The following is a 19,229-nucleotide window of genomic DNA, read 5'->3' as shown; positions in this document are numbered from 1 at the left end:
GTATATATGTGTATACATTACATCCTAATTACATGGAGAGATGATGTATGCAAAGTGCTTAGAAATGCACATTCTACCTTTTCAAAATATTTTAGCTGTTGTCATCATCAGCCCCCATTTTATAGATGGGGACACTGAATTACAGAGAAATTAAGTCGGTTGCTCCAAGTCCCAGAGTTAGCGATACATTAAGATTTAAACCCTGTCTGACCTCATCATCCTTGCTTGTAATCACGACACTACAATGAATACAAATTTATTCATCTTCTTTGCCCCGGGTCCTGTGCTGGACAGTCGGCAACCAATTATCTCATTCAATCTTCCAAATAATTCAGTGAAATGAATTTATCTCCTGGGCAGGAAGGGGCCTGTAGGGGCTGCCAGCTGGAGCAGTATTCGAGGAGGATGGCCCATCCTGGGTAAGAGGGGGCTGCCCACAGACCTATCCATGGAGTATTGGGCCAGAAGGAAAGGCTGCTGCCCTGGTGGGAAGGACAGGTCTGGGGGTTACATAGGAGGGGCGCCAAAGGAAAGCATTCATGAGAGGTCAGGGAAGTCTTCCTGGAATGGAAGTTCCACCTGAAACAGCTGCAAACTTGGTGAAAACAGGGTTTTTTGTGTGTTCTGTTTGGTTCACTTTTATGCTAGAACTCACACAGTACCTGACATAGAGTAAGTGCTTAATAAATATTTACTGAATACATGGAAGGTGAGCTCAAATCATGCTCCAGGCAGAGAAAACAGTGTGTGCAAAGGCCCAGAGGTACAAGCGAGGGGGCCACTGGAGGAGCACCTGGATCGAGCCTCTTCTCAACCATGGCAAGCCGTGCTCTAATACAGGTGGTGCTCCCTCTGGCCGGGGCTGGATGTGAAGGCTCACGGGAGTCCAGCTGGCTAAGCAGGGTAGCAGTTCAGCCCAGGGCCTGGGGTGGAAGCCTTAGGGAGTAATGAAGAGGACTGCCCTTGCATCCTCAAGCACAGGTGGGATGATGACAGGAGGCAGATAGACAGAGGAGAGCCCAGGAGGGTGGCAAAGGAGCCAACCCCCAGCACCATAGGTGCAATGCCAGTGAAAAGTTCAAGGAAATAGAGGAGGTGCTCACTGTGGAAGGTGACAGTGTCAAGTGAATGTGAAAGACACGTTCTTCTTTAGGAGTGACACTGGTTAAGAGAAAATTCACCTCAATAAGTGTTTCTTGATTGCTTATTGGAAAATGGTTGCAGGTGGAAAGTTAGAGGCCTGATTTTGCAAAGCTCTCTGTACCCTCCTCCCCCTTTGCTCTTCTATCTCTTCTTTGATTTATAAGCTGTGTCAGCTTAGATGCCAACTTCTCCAGGACACCTTCTAATCCTCAAGCCATTCCATCTCCCATCGCCCCACCTGCAGACCTCACACATCACAGGAAGCCCTTGTGCTTTATGCTGCCAGAGAAAAATATCTGTTAAAATACCCATGTCCACTAGCACAGCACCAAGGGACCGAGGCACATTTTGTTAAATGTAAAAGAGAGATCTGCAGCTCAATTGTCATCAACTGTGAAATTATTGGATTACATTAATATGTTGAATAATTTAGTCAAATGGTTCAAAACCCAAAAAATACACAAAGACACACAGTGAAGTCAGGCTCCCAACTTGGTCCCCCTCTGTCCCATGTATGCTCCTTGCCTCAAAAACAAAGCCAAACTAGGTACCACTGTTATTAGTTTTTCATATGCACTTCCAGAGACTTCTAGATATATATCAAGTACTATTTTTAAGCTACAAATTATATCATTCTATATACACTGTCCTTCACTTTGCTTTTTTAAAAACTCAACAACAGATCCTTAGACTCATTCTGTATTTGTACATAAAGAGCTTCCTTGTTTTATTTTAAAGTTGTGTAACTTTGCAGAGGCACTGCACCTTATTTAACCACTACTCTGTTGGCAGGTGCTTAAATATTTAAGTTGCTACCAGTCTTGTGTTAGTCTAAGCCAGTGGTCGGCAAACTCATTAGTCAACAGAGCCAAATATCAACAGTACGATTGAAATTTCTTTTGAGAGCCCAATTTTTTAAACTTAAACTTCTTCTAATGCCACTTCTTCAAAATAGACTCTCCCAGGCCGTGGTATTTTGTGGAAGAGCCACACTCAAGGGGCCAAAGAGCCGCATGTGGCTCGCGAGCCGCAGTTTGCCGACCACGGGTCTAAGCAGTACTGTAGTGAATAATATGATATTTAGGCAATAGTAAATGTGGTCCTAGAATTCATACTATAGAAATAATACCTCCTCACACACACATATATATACACTCCTTATAGTTTAGAAAGCATCTTTTTTTTTAATTAAACATTCTACTTTGAGATAATCACTGATTCACACATAGTTGTAAGAAATAATTCAGAGATATCCCGTGTACCCCTCAACCAGTTTCCCATAACTGGTTACAAAACTATAGCACAATATCACAAGGAGAAAACTGACATTGATGCAATCCACTCACATGATTCAGATTTCACCAGTTTTACACGTGTGTACTAGTGTGTGTGCACGCTCATGTGTGCATTTAGTTCTGTGAAATTTTATCACCTGTGCAGGCTTGTGTAGCCACCACCAGAGTCAAGATACAGAAGTCCCAGTACCGCAAGGATCCCTCCCTCTGGCCTTTTATAGCCACACCCACCTTCTCCCCACTCACTGCTTCCTTCGCACCCTCACTCAGTCCCTAACCTCTGGCAACCTGGAAACTTTTGGCAATCTGTTCTAATTCTCTATGCTTTTGTCATTTCAAAATGTTACATAAATAGAATTATATGTCATATATGATATGATTTGGGATTGACTTTTTAAAATCAGCATAATCCCCTTGAGATGCATCCAGGTTGCTGCATCTATCAATAGTTTTTCTTTCTTTCTTTCTTTCTTTCTTTCTTTCTTTCTTTCTTTCTTTCTTTCTTTTTTTGCTGAGCAGCATTGCAAGGTGTGGATAGACTAGTTTGTTTAACCATTTGCTCATTGAAGGATATCTGGGTTGCTTATGGTGATCCTATATAATAAAAGACTAATATGCAAATCGACTGAACAGCGGAACAACCAGTCGCTATGACGCACACACTGACCACCAGGGGGCAGATGCTCAATGCAGGAGTTGCCCCCTGGTGGTCAGTGTGCTCCCACAGGGGGAGTGCCGCTTAGCCAGAAGCTGGGCTCACGGCTGGTGAGCGTAGCAGCAATGACAAGAGCCTCTCCCGCCTCCGTGGCAGTGCTAAGAATATCCCACTGCTGGCTTAGGCCCGTTCCCCACGGGGAGTGGGCCTAAGCTGGCAGGCGGACATCCCCCAAGGGCTCCCAGCCTGCGAGAGGGCATAGGCCGGGCTGAGGAACACCCTCCCCCTCCCAGGAGAGCACAAATTTCATGCACTGGACCTCTAGTTGGCAAATAAGAATAAAGCTGCTATGAACACTCCTGTACAGGTTTTTGTGTAAATTTAAGTGTCCATTTATCTGGAATAAATGCCAATGGTACAATTAATTGCTGGATTGTATAGTGTTTGCATGTTTTGTTTCATAAGAAACTGCTGAAATTTTCCAGAATGGCTGTGCCATTTTTTATTTCTACCAGCAATGTATGAATAATTCACATCTTGCCAACATTTAGTGGTGTCACTTTTTTTTTTTAATTTTAGCCTGATAGGTGCATGCATTTCTTTTTAAATTTCTCACCACAATCTTCCAGTTTTAAGTCTTCTGACTTTAAAGCCACTTGTCAGTAATAATAACAGTTGCCCGTTAGTGAGCCCCTACTATACGCCAGACCCTGTGACAGGTATTTTAGATACATTGTCCTATTTAATCATGTCCTTTATCCCTCAGCACAAATGTGAGGCAGGATAATGCCCTATCCTCCTTTCCCTCTGGCAATCACCATACTGTTGTCTGTGTCTATGAGTTTTTTTGGTGTTTTTTTTGCTTAATCCCTTCACCTTTTTTCACCCAGCCCCACCAGAGCCCAAGATGAGTGGCTGTGAACGAAATTTTGTGCATTGGCCCTTTAAGAGGGTACCTGTGTCTCTAGCAGACTCCCATCTCTCCCTGGCAGATAGGATCCCCCTGACTTTCACAGCCAGATGTTATGTGGGTGCCTCTTCCTGGCTTGGGGTTGAGACCCCACGTTTCTCCGGGGGAACATAGCTAATATATCCCTCTGGAGTCTCAGCTGCCACCAGTGGGAGTGGGCCCAGCCCTTATCGCGTCTCCACCCTTCCTACCAGTCTCCATGTGGCTTCTTCTGTAAATCCTTGGTTATAAGACTTCTCTTCAGCTAGTCTTCAGTTGGTTATTCAGGTTGATTGGTCTATATTTTAGTTGTAATTCCAGTTTGGTCCAGGGAAGAGGTGAGTGTAACATCCACCCATCCGCTGCTATCGTGTATGGCCAGGACTTTGTTTCTTTATTTGGGAAATGGAAAAATGGAGATGGCCCTTAAGGTCCCTTCTGGCTCAAAACTTTCTGTGGAGGGGACATAATTAAAGAAGGTATTACCCACTGATGAAGGCAACATATATTACACTGTATGAGCCAACAGTGGTGGGGATAACCAGGATGTGTCTGTGAAACTGGAAAGCCCAGGAGGGCAGGTGGCATAAGAGAATTACGAGGAGATGGGTTTTGAGGATGCTTGTCTATTATGGTCAGTATAAGGTGTTCTTTTGTTTGGCTAGTAAACTAATGACATCCTGAAAGTCCCGAGTTCCTACAGCCCTGGTTCCCCATCCACCAGCAACACTCTGAGTTTATTTTTGCAGGTTCTGTGGCCCAGCCGTTCACTGCAGTCCCCGCCCCCGCCCAGCGCAGCCTCTGGTGCTCACGTGGGCTGCAGCTCGCTCCCCTAGACTGGAGACACGTTTGGTTCCTGTAAGTAGCTTTGACAGAGCTCAGCAGTATTCCCTGGATGAAAGCTGTTTTCTTTTAAAAAGCAGATGTTGATGACAATAAAGTCTGAAGAGAAGACTGCGATATAAGTGGATTTTTAAATCACTTCTACTTAGAGGAATTCACAGGACATGTTTTAAAAAATATAGCCCCCTACATGATTCCTATTACTAGTTCCATTGATGAAAAGGCTCAAGCACATTTGGTTTAACATGCTTAATACAAAGGGGCACCTCAAAACACATTTCCAGATGAAGAGCAATGTAGATTTTTCCCTTTTCAATTAGACCTTACTTTCTGTCAATGGGCTCCCCTGTTACCTCTTTTTCCTTTTAAAGAATCTTTCTATACAGCTGTCATATTATAAAGTTGTACACCTGAAATTTATATAATATTATAAACCAATGTTGCCCTGATGACTTTAATTTAAAAAAATAAAATCCACTGTGAAAAAAAAAGGAAAAAAAAATCCTTGTGCAGATGAGCCCACAATGAAAATATTTAAAATATTAATTGGAGCCCTAGCTGGTTTGGCTCAGTGGATAGAGTGTTGGCCTGCAGACTGAAGGTTCCCGGGTTCGATTCTGGTCAAGGGCATGTACCTTGGTTGCAGGCTTGATCCCCAGCCCTGGTCAGGGCGCGTACGGGAGGCAACCAGTCAATGTGTCTCTCTCACATCAATGTTTCTCTCTCTGTGTCTCTCCCCCTCCCTTTCACTCTCTCTAAAAATCAATGGAAAAATATCCCCGAGTGAGGATTAACAAACAAACCAAAAAAATTAATTGGAAAAAAAATTCTCTTTCCTTTATGAGACAAAAAAGAAGCAAAATTAAAAATAGTTTTGTTAATAATATATTTATTTAAAAAAAAACAGGAAACATTAATATGATCAAAAAATTTAAAAGACCAACAAAAAAAATCAGCGAAAACCTTCTCTCCCACCCTACTCCATCCATCCAATTCTCCTCCCCAAAGGCAACCTGCATTATTGTTTTGTGTGTACCCTTGCAGAGGTATGTTACTCAAGCACAAGCACACACCCACGAAATGCCGCACCCCCCGCCGCCCCACTTTTTACCTATTATGCTCACACACTGCTCTATTGTTTTTTCATTTAGTAATATATTCTGGAGAACATTCCTTTTCGTTACATAAAGACATTCTTTTTTCAGCTGTATAGTATTTCACTGTAATTTATTTAGCAAGTCTCCTATGGATAGATATTTGGATTGCTTCCAATCTGTTGCTATTGCAAAAAGACTGCAAGGAAGTGCCTTATATATGAATAATTTCCCACATATGCTCGTATAATTTTAGGATAAATGACTAGAAAAGGAAGTTTAAGGTCAAAAGATATGGGCATTTGTAACTTTGGTAGGTTAAATTTTCATTTTAAAGTCGCCTATGATCCCTCCTCCGGTGTTAGTCATGCTAACATTTTTATTTATAATTTTCCAGAGTGGCTCATGGAACAAGCATTTACTGAGCCCCTAGGGGCTAAGTGTTCTGTTAGGCACTGGTTACAACACTAAACAAAACCAACTTAGGGAGGAGGCACGCGGTGGGTCCACCACAGCCACTGATAGGAATTGCTGCATGGCACTGGGGTTTAGAAAGAGGACTCCACAAAAATCCATCAAAGCTGGCTCTCAGCTCCACTCATGCCAAGGTCTGTACTAAGTTCAGCATTAGTTGTTGGGGTCATTTCCTTTCCCATGGATTGTACCAAAAATCCTGGGGTTTTTGTGGCCAGAAAATCGGAAGCAGCTCTCACATGCTCAGCCCACCGTCCCAATCCCTGCAGTGCGCCTGTTCTGCCTGCTCACAGCCTCCGCTGCTCCCAGCAACCCCGTGGCTCCCACCAGCCAGGCTTGCTTCAGAGTTAGAGGTACTGGGTTTTCAACCTCAGAGGAAATCCCCGCTCCCACTGCATTCTGCCCCTGGAACTTACTCAGTCTCCAGGCACCACCCCCTCTCCCTTCCCCCTCAATTTCATTTTTATTTCTTTCAATTACAGTTGACATTCAATAGTATATAAGTTTCAGGTGTACAGAAAGTGGTTAGACATTTATATCACTTACAAAGTGATTCCCCCAGTACCCTGGCACCATACATAGTTATTACAATATTATTGACTGTATTCCCTCTGCTGTGCTTTACATCCCAGGGGTCATTAGGTAACTATAGATTTGTACTTCTCAATCCTTTCACCTTTACCCAGCCCCTAACCCCCTCCCACCTGACAATCATCAGTTTGTTCTCTGTATCTACGAGTCTGTTTCTGTTTGTTCATTTACTCTTTTATTTTTTTTAAATATATTTTTATTGAAGGGAAAGGAGAGAGAGACAGAAACATCAACGATGAAAGAGAATCATTGATGGGCTGCCTCCTGCACGCCCCCGACTGGGGATTGAGCCCACAACCCAGGCATGTGCCCTTGACCGGAATCAAACCCGGGACCCTTCAGTCTGTAGGCTGACGCTCTATCCACCGAGCCAAACCAGCAAGGGCAATTTACTCTTTTTAAAGAAATCCAAAACACTAATTCAAAAAGATATATGCATCCCTATGTTCATTGCAGCATTATTTACAATAGCCAAGATATGGAAGCAACCTAAGTGTCCATCAGTAGACAAATGGATAAAAAAGATGTAGTACATGTATACAGTAGAATATTACTTGGCCATTAAAAGGAATGATATCTTACCATTTGTGACAACATGGATGGATCTAGAAGGATTATGTGAAGTAAAATAAGTCAGAGAAAGACAAATATGATATGGTTTTACTCATATGTGGAACCCTCCACCATCTTTTCAAAACACCAGTTTCCATTCCTTCTTTCCCTTGCCCAATGTTAGCTGCCTCCTCAGAAGCCCTCCAATACCTGGGAGAGGGGGCTCTCCCAAAAGAGCCTAGACACTGGGCCATGAAGGTTAAGCTGCTTTGAGAACTAGGGAGAGAGGAATCACATTTTCCTTCCTGGAGTTTGTCTATTCATGGGAATGAAGCAAAAATTCATATGTAAAGTCCCACTGCATGAATAAATAAATTACAATATAATTGCAAGCGGTGGCACATCCTATGTTGCTCACTGTTGTATTCCCTGCACCTAGAAGGGAGTCTGACGCACAGTAGGTGCTCAGTAAAGATTTGTGGACTGAAAGAATAAAGTATTATAAAGAGAAAGAATGGGGGGAATGCCTGAGAGAGAACACTGGAGCCAGTAGTGACTGCTTCGGCCTGAGTGGTCAGAGATGGTTTCTCTGGGAACATGATATGTCCACTGATCCTCAAGGATCCGAAGAAATCAGCTCTGTGAACTCTATGGGGAGGAGCCAGCCAGAGCGAGGAGTGAGGAGGGCCCTGGAGGTGGAAGAGAGTCTGTGAAGTGAGCATAGAAAGAAGCCTTGGGCAGAGGCGGCACAAGGAGGTGACAAAGGAAGATGGAAGGCGGTTATGGGGCACCTTCTAGGATGTTAAAGAGTGTAGAACTGACGCAAATTGTAATGCAAAAACTTTCAGTAATTCTAAGCAGGGGAATAAATGATTTTTTAGAATCTTTTTACCCTCTGAAAGGATCTCCCGGGCAGTTGTGTAAGAGTGGATTGGGGCTGAGAAGTGGGTATATAGGAAGATCCTTTGAGAGGTGTGGCCATCATAGCAAGACGGGATGAGTGGTGTGGGGAGGATGGCAAAGTGTGGGCAGATTTAAGACATTTTAGAGGTAGACTTAGGTAGGACTAGATGATGGAGCCAATGTGGGAGTCAAGAGAAAGAGGAACATTCTAAGAAGATTATTGTGGGCTGGAATTAACTGTGAGGTGAAGAGAGGACGTCAAGTAAGAGAGGCTGAGGGAGGCTGGGCACAGAGTTTCTGTGCATAGATCTCTGGTGTGGTGTTAAGAGTTGAGGTAAGTCTCAAACTGCCCAGGTTCTAGTCCCATCTCTGCCACGCTGGCTATGGGATACTGGGCAAGGGCCTCCATTTCCTCATCTGGAAGGGAATAATAATAGTTCCTAAATTTTTATGAGGGTTAATTGACATAATCTGTATAAAATGCTTATAATAGTGTTTTTACATAGTAAAGTACCTAGTAAAAGTTAGCTATTTTTTTATTATCTACTTTGACATTGGTATTTAAGATGGATGACCAATATTTCATTTTATGAATAAATTATGTATCCAGATCTCTAGTTGGATTGTTTCCAGCACTATAGTTTAGTAATAATAGCATAGTGGTTAAGAGCACAGACTCAGGAGCTAAACTGCCTGCATTCTAATCCTGGCCCAGCATTTACTGCAAATGTAACCTTGGCACATTACCTGACCTCTATGTGGCTGTTTCTTCATCTCTTAAATGAGAGTAACAATAGCACTGCTTCAGAAAAGACCCTATAAGAATCAACTTATAGAATATAGATCACTCAGAACATATTAAATACCATGTTTATCATTATGAACCTGCTACTCTTTTAAGCACATTATGTGTGTTCCCTCATTTAATATTTATAACATCTCTATGTAGTAGGTATTATTATTATTATTATTACCCCAGTGTTACAAACCAGAAAAGTGAGATACAGACTCGATTTGAACCAGACGTCAGAGCCCTTGGTTCTAACAACTATTATCTGTGCCACGTTGTTTATATTTATTTGTGCTCATCTATACAACTATTTCTTTAGGATAAATTCCAAGAAATGGAGTTTTATGATTTAAAAGTTATTTTTAAAGTCTTTGATACATATTAACAAATTATTTTCTAGAGAGTTTAGAGCAATTTACAATTAGTATGTATAGTGATTTACAGTAGGTATGTTTTCTTGGTGGATTACTCTCTTTATTGTTAAATAATTCTTACTACTACCTATAAGCCAGTTTTCTTTTCATTAGTATTTGTACAGTATATATTTTTTCTATTTTTTTATTTCTTAATTTTAATCTTTCTGTGTTTTTATTTTAGGTATGCCTCTTGTAAACAGTATGTATCTAGATTTTGGCCTTCTATCCATTCTAACTAGTGGCCCAGTGCACAAAATTCATGCACTTGGGGCAGAAGGGGGGGGGGGTCCCCCAGCCTAGCCTGTGCCCTGTCACAGTGCAGGAGCCACGCGATCCATCGCCCCAAAGAGGCAGGCCCCGCCCACCCATCTGGGGCTCCTCAACAGATTGCCCCAAAGAGGTAGGCCGGAGCCAGGGGAGTCCTGCAGACCCCTGGCCGGGCCCATGGTGGAGGGGCCTCTCCACGTCTGTGCACCCCTGGCCAGTTCCACGGTGGAGGGGCCTCTCCGCACACCTGCAGACCCCCGGCTGGGCCCTCAGCGGAGGCCTCTCCGCACACCTGCAGACCCCCGGCTGGGCCCTCAGCGGAGGCCTCTCTGCATGCCTGCAGACCCCCGGCTGGGCCCTCAGTGGAGGCCTCTCCGCATGCCTGCAGACCCCTGGCGCAGGCGCGTGGAGAGGCCTCTCTGCTGCGGCCCTGCCCCTGTCCCCAACGCTGCAAGTCCCTGCCCACCTGCACTTGCTGCACACGCAGCCTGTTGATCGGTTGTTACTGTGACGGCGTCCCAACCAATTTGCATATTATCCTATTATTAGTATAGATACTCCCTGTACCATAATAGGAAAGTTTAATTCATTTATATTAACTATGATAATTAATATAGTGGGACTTTTCCCCTTACATATTATTTTTATTTACTATACTTCTTACTTTTCTTCTTTCCTTCTCCAACTCTTAATTCCTCTAATGGATTGATTGAGTTTTCCATATTCCTCACTTGGTTTCCTCAATTAGTTTGAAATTATATGTTTTATTTTTCAGCAGTTGCTCTTAAATTTTTAATATGCTTATTTAATTTGACTGGCTGGTGTGGCTCAGTAGTTGAGTGTTGACCCTGAACCAGGAGGTCAGGATTCGATTCCTGGTCAGGGCACATGCCTGGGTTTCAGGCTCAATCTTCAGGAGGGAGTGCACAGGAGGCAGCCAATCAATGATTCTCTCTCATCATTGATGTTTCTATCTCTCTTTTCTTCTCTCCTTTCCTTTCTGAAATCAATAAAAATATATTAAAAATGTATTTTTAAAAATGAACAAATTGTTAGTGACATATGAAATCATATGAAATAGTCTAACATATATGTAATTGGAAAAGAAAATGTGTTAAGAAACCAATGACCAAATATTTCTTAAATTTGATTTAAAAAATCAATATGTAGATCCAAAAAATTTAACAAAGCTCATATAAGATAAATATACACACCTAGACACATTATGGTAAAACTGCTCAAAAAGATAAAGAGAAATATTAAGAGAAAGCAGGGAAACAAAGAAAGATTGCATACAAGGTAACATGAATATGAATTATGATTTTTAAATAGAAACAATGCAGGCCAGAAGACAATGAAACAACATCTTTAAAGTGCCAAGAGAACAAACCTTTAACCTTGAATTATAGAGCCAGTGAAAATATATATAGAAAATTAAGGTGAAATAAAGATATTTGCAGAGGAGCAAAAACTGAGAGAAGCTATAGCCAGCAGACTCTCACTATAAGAAGTGTTAAAGGAAGTTCTTAAAACTGAGGGGAAGCAATATCAGATAAAAACACAAAGTAACAGGAAGAAATAAAGAGTTCTGGCAATGGCAGGCATGTGGGAAAATAAACTACTTCTCCCCCCTTAATTCTTTAGTCCAACTGACAGTTTAAAGCAAAATAAATAATAATAATATGTCATGGGATTTATAATATGTGTAAAAGTAAAATATGAACATAATGGTGCAAAGTACAGAGGAGCTAAATGGAAGTTTCTTATACAGTTTTTCATAACATATGAGGTAGCATAATATTAATAAACTGTAGTCTGTAAAAAGTAAAAATTGCATATAGCAATTCCTAGAGTAAGAAGCAAAAATAAAACAAAGAGGTATAACTAAATTGGAGTTAAAATGAAATGCTAAAAAATAGCCCCCCAAAAAGTCAGGAATAGAGAGAAAAATGAACCAAAACAGGGGACAAATAGAAAACAAATAGCAAGGTAGTAGATATAACCTAATATAAACTAATTGTTTGTCAATCTATAATAATAAAAGGGTAATATGCTAATTAGACCAGACCAAAGCCGGGGCTGTGAGGGAAGCCCGGGTCCCGGGTGTCTGTGGGTGACCGGAGGGAAGCCAGCCCGGGTCCCAGGTGCCAGAGGGAAGCCGGTGCCGGCAGCTGGGGGAAGGAAGGCCTACTCTTGCACAAATTTTGTGCATCAGGCCTCTAGTAACTACATAGTACAAATAGGCTAAGCATCTCTCTTAAAACCTGAGTACCCTGGGCATATCTCTGGTTCTAATAACATTATAGGTCTTTTGTTTTCTAACTCCCTTTCACTGCTCTGCTTTTAACTTTCTTTGTCCATCTGCAGCTCCCTGTGGATATCATTTTCTTACTCTTGAGATAGGCTAGGTATGAATTATATTTAAATCAGAAATTGCATGTATTTGGAAAGCGGGCTTTTCTTACTGATTTGTAGGAGTTTTTCATGTAGTCCAGATATAAGTCCTTTGTTCCGTCTGTTCAAAGGTATTTGTCTGGGGCTTGACTTCTTATTCTCTTAATAATTTCCATTGTTGAACAGAAGTCTTTAATTTTAGTCAAGCTCAATTAATCAGTTATTTTTCATTTAGGGCTACTACCTTCTTATGTTCTGTTTAGGAAATATTTTCTTACCCCAAGGTCATGAAGATATTCTCCTATGTTTGCTTTTAGAAACCTTATTGTTTTACCTTTAATATTTATATCTATGATCCACCTCAAATTAATTTCTGTGCCATGTGTGAGGTAGGGGTTCATAGTTATTTCCCCCCATTGTGGATATCCAACTTTTAGCACCAGTTGCTGAAAAGTTCATTCTTCTCCCACTGAACTGCACTGGTGCTTTCCTTGCGAATCAGGTGAGCATATAAGTGGGTCTATTTCTGCAGTTTATTTTGGAACATTGGTCTATTTATCTACCCTGTCACTAATACCACTCTTTCTTAATTATGATGCTTTCTATCTTTTTAAGACTTGAAATCTGTAGTGTAAATTCTCCAGTTTTGTTCTTCAAGATAATTTTAGCTCCTCTAGGTCCCTTGCATTTCTTTGTAAGGTTTAGAATCAACTTGTTGATTTCACCAACTATAAACTTTCTGGGATTTTGATTTCATTGAATTTATATGTCAGTTCAGGGAGAATTAAATCATCCAATCCATGAGCATGTATGTGTCATTTATTTAACTCCTTTTTAATTCCTCCCAGCAATTTATGTTTTCAGTATAGAACTCTTGTACATATTTTTAAAATTTACCACTAAATATTTTAATGCTATAGTGTTTTAAATATTTTTATTTTCCATTTTGTGACTCTTTTATAGAAATACAATATTATACATTTACCTTTTATTATTTACTAATCCATTTATTAATTTTAATAGGTTGCTATAGAATCTTTTGGAATTTCTACGTATACTGTTATGGCAGCTGCAAATAAAGAGTTTTACTTCTTCCTTTTTATGGCCTTTTATTTATTTTTTCTTTTGAAAGAGCTTACAAATAACCTCTCTGTAGACTGATGGTCTTAATTCAAGTCATATGTAAAATGAGCCCTAAAAAGTGTCAGGACAAGGAGGGCTTAGTTGGAAAGAATATTGGATAATTTAATTGAAGCAATGATGTGAATATGATTTCTCACTGAATGTTCCTGTTGATATTAAATGTTTACATGCAGAAAAATGTATATAACACCCATGCATAATACATGCACACTGGCAGCCATGCAGTGAATCATCTTCATATAAAATGCTATAAAATTTTGCCTGAAGAAAAATTTTTGTTAAATGCTCAAGAACTTGAATACAGAGGTCTCAAACAAAGTTTGTTTATGTCAAACTTTGCCCCTTGATCTTTTAGGGCTTTTTGGAAAGCAATTTTCCTTGTATTTATCCACCTAAGCACAGACAAGATAAGGGCAGGGTTCTGTCTTCTTTTCCTACTCTGTACTTTGACAATTCAGTGTTCTGTTGATGTTCCTTGAATGAGTGAATGCATAAATAAATGAAAGGAGTGAATGAGTGGAATTATGGATGAGAGAAGTCAGCCCCAATCTTCATTATATTTGACAATCCACCTGCTGAACTTTGAATCTATTTGCTATTTTTTGTTTGATGTTTAAATAATCTGGTTTCGCCGAAACCGGTTTGGCTCAGTGGATAGAGCGTCGGCCTGCGGACTCAAGGGTCCCAGGTTCGATTCCGGTCAAGGGCATGTACCTGGGTTGCGGGCACATCCCCAGTAAGGGGCGTGCAGGAGGCAGCTGATCGATGTCTCTCTCTCATCGATGTTTCTAACTCTCTATCCCTCTCTCTTCCTCTCTGTAAAATATCAATAAAATATATTTAAAAAAAAATCTCTTAAATAATCTGGTTTCCCATTTAGAAATTGGCTCGATTCAAGGAATGTTTTCATTCATAATAGGCTGATTTCAAAAATGGCCACAACAATCTCCCCATACCACTTCACTCCCACTTCTCAAAGTTGCCCGTAGTGTCAGTCAAACAGTAAAACAGGGGAAGCGGAATTTAGATGGACTGAGTTTGACATTTGTGAAAGCTGAATTTGGTTGGATCAATCTCTGTGTGTATATTGTATAGTTATAACCTGGAAGAAATGCCATAATTATTGTACAGCATCAATGAGCTTCAATCCACCACCAGCTCTGGCCGGGAAGAGAAAGTGGTCCCTCTCCTCATTGTTCCTCCATCTAACTCAAGGCAAGTGCTTCTACTCTCTGTCCACACTCAACACTCCAACCAGTGTCTACCAGACCCCCATCTCTCACACAAATAGTTTACTCACTTGCCTGTGGACATATCCATCTCCATAAGCAACTTTTTTGGACCCTAAGGTGCCCAGCAGAATAATATTTGCTAGATGCACAGAATCAAAGAGGAAATGAGGAGGAGGTAGACATCAAAGATGAGATGCAATATATATGTACTGAATGCTACAATCTGCAAGGTAGTATACAAACATTAAATTACATTGGATTGCTTTCTAGTAATTACCATTCTGGGCTTAAAATGATTTTTAGAGAAGCATTAGAAATTCCAATTTTAGCTTAATCACAATGTTTAGTTTTCCCTGGGAAGGCACCTTATTTATTTAATGTCACAATACTAAAATCATTCCGTTCCACAGTGTTCAATAAACAGAAAAAGAAACCCCAACATCTATATTAAATTGTTACTAACAAAGTAAACATTTCTCCCCCTGTTTTTTCCAAGTTGATTAAGCACCAGTGTATTTAAAAATGTTTCCCGAGCCTGAGAAAGGTTCCCCTCAGAACATACAACTATTGAGTGTAGAATGTTTTTCCTACCACTTGATTACAATTTGGCAGTAGTTTCTGAATAATTTACAAATTTTAAATTTCTGTGCCCTAAACACACATGTGTTTGCAGCTAAACAGACTTGAAAGAATATGCAAATTGCACTTTTATGTCAAAAATGAGTGAACCCAGCTTCATGCAGAAAAAAGCGAACTGTCACCCTCATGTTTTTGTTTAGACTAATCTGTGTGCTGTCGCCCCCACATCAGACTGCATCAACATTTTCTTTGGGATATTAGACGTAAATGTTTATGGCTGCAGATAGCCTAGGAGGGATTGGCACTTATTAAAAACGACCCTGGAGTATTTTCTTTGGTTTCCACATAAATATCCCAGGGAAACGTTCAATCAAACAAGGCTGCCAGGTAGAGGAAAATGAACACTGGGGTCTCCCGGGTCTGTCCAGTGGGAGGTCCCATCCAAGAACGTAGTTGGAAGACTGAGCCCAGAGGACCCGTGGAGTGTGGATAATGCTGCTGCCGACTGGAGATGCCTCTGCCTGAGGCCAGGAATCCATCCCTCCCCACAAAAAAGCTTCACATTTTAAAGAGTCAGAAAAAATCTAGATACCACATGTGAATTTCAGCCCATCTTGAGCTGGGGGGACCGAGCCTGGGTGTGTTATCAGGATGGGACAACCCCCCATAGCACACTTGGTTTCATTCCTGGGTTGAGGCAGGTGAGTCCACTGTATCTTCACAAAGGGCAGGAACCAATGCCTGAGGTTGAGGCCTGGAAATGTCCATTCTTAACTCCAGAAAAAGCTGAGCATTTTATTCTAGAATCTCAGACACTGAGGACACACTTCTAACCTTACCTGCTTCAGCCAAAATGTATCCAAACTCCACTATATAAAGGCCCAGTTAAATTCTCCTGTTGCCAACCACTTCAATGTCATCACTGTCCTCTAGTATACCTGGACTCCCTGATATCCAGGACACATCAGCCCACTCTCATCCGTCTTTTGCTTCCTCTCATCCGACTACAGCAGCTGTCACCAAGCTCCCAACCAACCTCACAGAAACAATGAAAATGAGCATTTCTCCAATTCAACAACGACGAAAACAATCCGATTAAAATATTGGCAGAGGACTTGGATACATAGGCATTTCTCTAAAAAAGACATGCTGATGGCCAATAGGCACGTGAAAAGATGTTCAACTTTACTATCAGGGAAATGCAAATCGAAACCACAATGAGATAAGACCTCACAGCTGTTAAAATGACTGCTATCAAAAAGACAAGAAACAACAAATATTGGAGAGGAAGCAGAGAAAAGGGAACCCTCATACACTGTTGGTGGGAATGTAAATTGGTGCAGTCACTATAGAAAACAGTGTGATTTCTCAAAAAATAAGAATAAAACTATCATATGACCCAGGTATTCAAATGCTGGATACTCATCTAAAGAATACAAAAACATTAATTTAAAAAGATATATATACCCCTATGTTCACTGCAGCATACTTACAATAGCCAAGATAGGGAAATAACCTAAATGTCCATCGATGAACAAGTGAATAAAGAAGAGGTGCGTGTGTAAATATGTAATGGAATATTACTCGGCAACAAGAAACCATGGAAACAAGCCATTTGTGACAACATGGATGCACCCAGAGGGTACTATGCTAAGTGAAATAAGTCAGCCAGAGAAAGACAAAGACCATATGACTTCACTTTTTAGATTCATATGTGGAATCTAAAAAACAAAACAAAACAAAAACAAACTCATAGATACAGAGAACAGATCGGTGGTGACCAGGGTGGAGGGGGGTTTGGAGAGTCGGCAAAGGGGGTGGATAGGGTCAGTTGTACGGTGAAGGACAGTAACTAGACTCTTGGGGATGATCACTTTGTGGAATATGCAGATGTTAACTTATATTGTTGTACACCTGAAACTTATATCATGTTATATAGCAATTTTACCTCAATAATAAAAAAAAAGAGTACTTTTATTTACCTCTCAACAGTATTGATACTCTTAACCAGGGGGTCCTCAAACTTTTTAAACAGGGGGCCAGTTCACTGTCCCTCAGACCGTTGGAGGGCCGGACTATAGTTTAAAAAAAAACTATGAACAAATTCCTGTGCGCACTGCGGGCCCGGGACGAGTCGGCTGCTAAGCAGGACAGGCAGCGGCACCCGGCGGGCCGGATAAATGTCCTCGGCGGGCCGCATGTGGCCCGCGGGCCGTAGTTTGAGGACACCTGCTTAACCACTCCCTCCTTGAAACCCTCCCTTCTACCGGCTTCAGTAACACCACCATCACTTGGTTTCCTTTCGGTGTCTGCCCACTTCTCTCTCCTTTGCAGGCTCCTTCCTCTCACTCAGCCTTTTAAAGTTGACAGATCCCAGACCATATGATCATCTCAAGAGGCACAGGAAAAGCACTTGATAAAATCCAACACTTTTCATGTTTAAAATACTCAGACAAACTAGGAAAAGAAGGGACCTTCCTTCACCTGATAAAATACTAATACTAGCAGAAAACTACGGCTGATTTTATCCCTGGAAGTGGGATGCTACTGAAACACATACCTGACCATGCAGACGTGGCTTTGGAATCAGGCAGTGAGCAGAGGCTGGAAGAATGTGGAGCAGCATGAGAGAAAAAGCCTCGATTGCCTTGAACAGACTGTTAGTAGAAATATAGATGCTAAAACTCTGCTAATGAGGACTCAGAGGGAAATGAGAAGCACAGTAGAGAAAACATAAATTGCCTTAGATTATACCTAAATCACCGTGAACAGATTGTTAGTAGAAATATGGGTGTTAAAGGTGCTGTTGTTGAAGGCTCCGAAGGAAATGAGGAACATGTTATTGGAAACTGGAGGAAAGGGGGTTCTTGTTACAGAGTGGCAGAAAGCTTAGCAGAATTTTTCCTGCAGTTATGGGGAAAGCAGGACTGGTAAATGATGAAATTCAACATGTAGTTGAAATTTCCAAGCGAAGTGTTGAAGGTGTGACCTAGTTTTTTCTTGCTGTTTATAGTAAAATGTAAGAGAAAGGGGATAAATTGAAGCAAGAACTTTAAAAAGGAAAAAAAAATGGATCCAGGACTTAATGATTTGGGGAACTCAGCTTATCTGGATTGCAAGACTCTAAATGTAAGAGATTCACTCCCTAGGAAATGAATTATAGAGGGGAAAAATTGAGGGTGGAGCTGGACAATCTCTTGCCAATACATCAGAAAAATATGAAAAGTTAGAGAATTGAGTTACACAAAGGATTCTTAGAGATCACATGCCTGATACATAGATACCCCCAACTAATGCACCAGAAGCCAAAAATAGAGATGGGATTACTTAGGAAGAATCTGTAGAGAGACCTCTTGTCTAAGGGAGAACAACAGATTCTTTTTTATATTATATAAAATATTTATGTAGTATAAATTTTGTATTAGCAGAAACATTGCCAGTTTGGACCCAAAGGGATAAAGAGAGAACAAAATGAAAGCAAGCTGTTGGACCCTCAAAATTCTGCAGGCAGGAAACAGGCTGATGAAACCACCCAGCTGCAAACACATGCTACCTTTCATGAAAAAAAAAAAAAAAAAAAAAAAAGATGGCTCAGAAGATGGAGCCTCAGGCCCAGCGTATGCAGCCATGGACCCAGAGGTTGGAAATGAGGGCTCCAGAAAATTATTTCCAGGCCTTGAAACCCAATGGAGTTTGCCTGGCTGGATTTCTACATTTTGGGGACCAGTGACTCATTTTCTTGCCATTTCCTCCCTTTTTGAACCAGAATATCTATGCTTGTCTTACCTTTATTTTGGGAGCATAGAACTTGTTTTCTTAGTTTCACTGATCCACATGCTCTAGGATAGAGTCTCACCCATATTTACATTGATGAGTTAGGTGATAGAATTTGGAATTTTTGAATTGATG

This window comes from Plecotus auritus (assembly GCF_963455305.1).
Source record: "Plecotus auritus genome assembly, chromosome: 8".
Lineage (NCBI taxonomy): Eukaryota > Metazoa > Chordata > Mammalia > Chiroptera > Vespertilionidae > Plecotus > Plecotus auritus.
The sequence above is the reverse complement of the archived record's forward strand: the minus strand, read 5'-3'. Positions refer to the sequence as shown.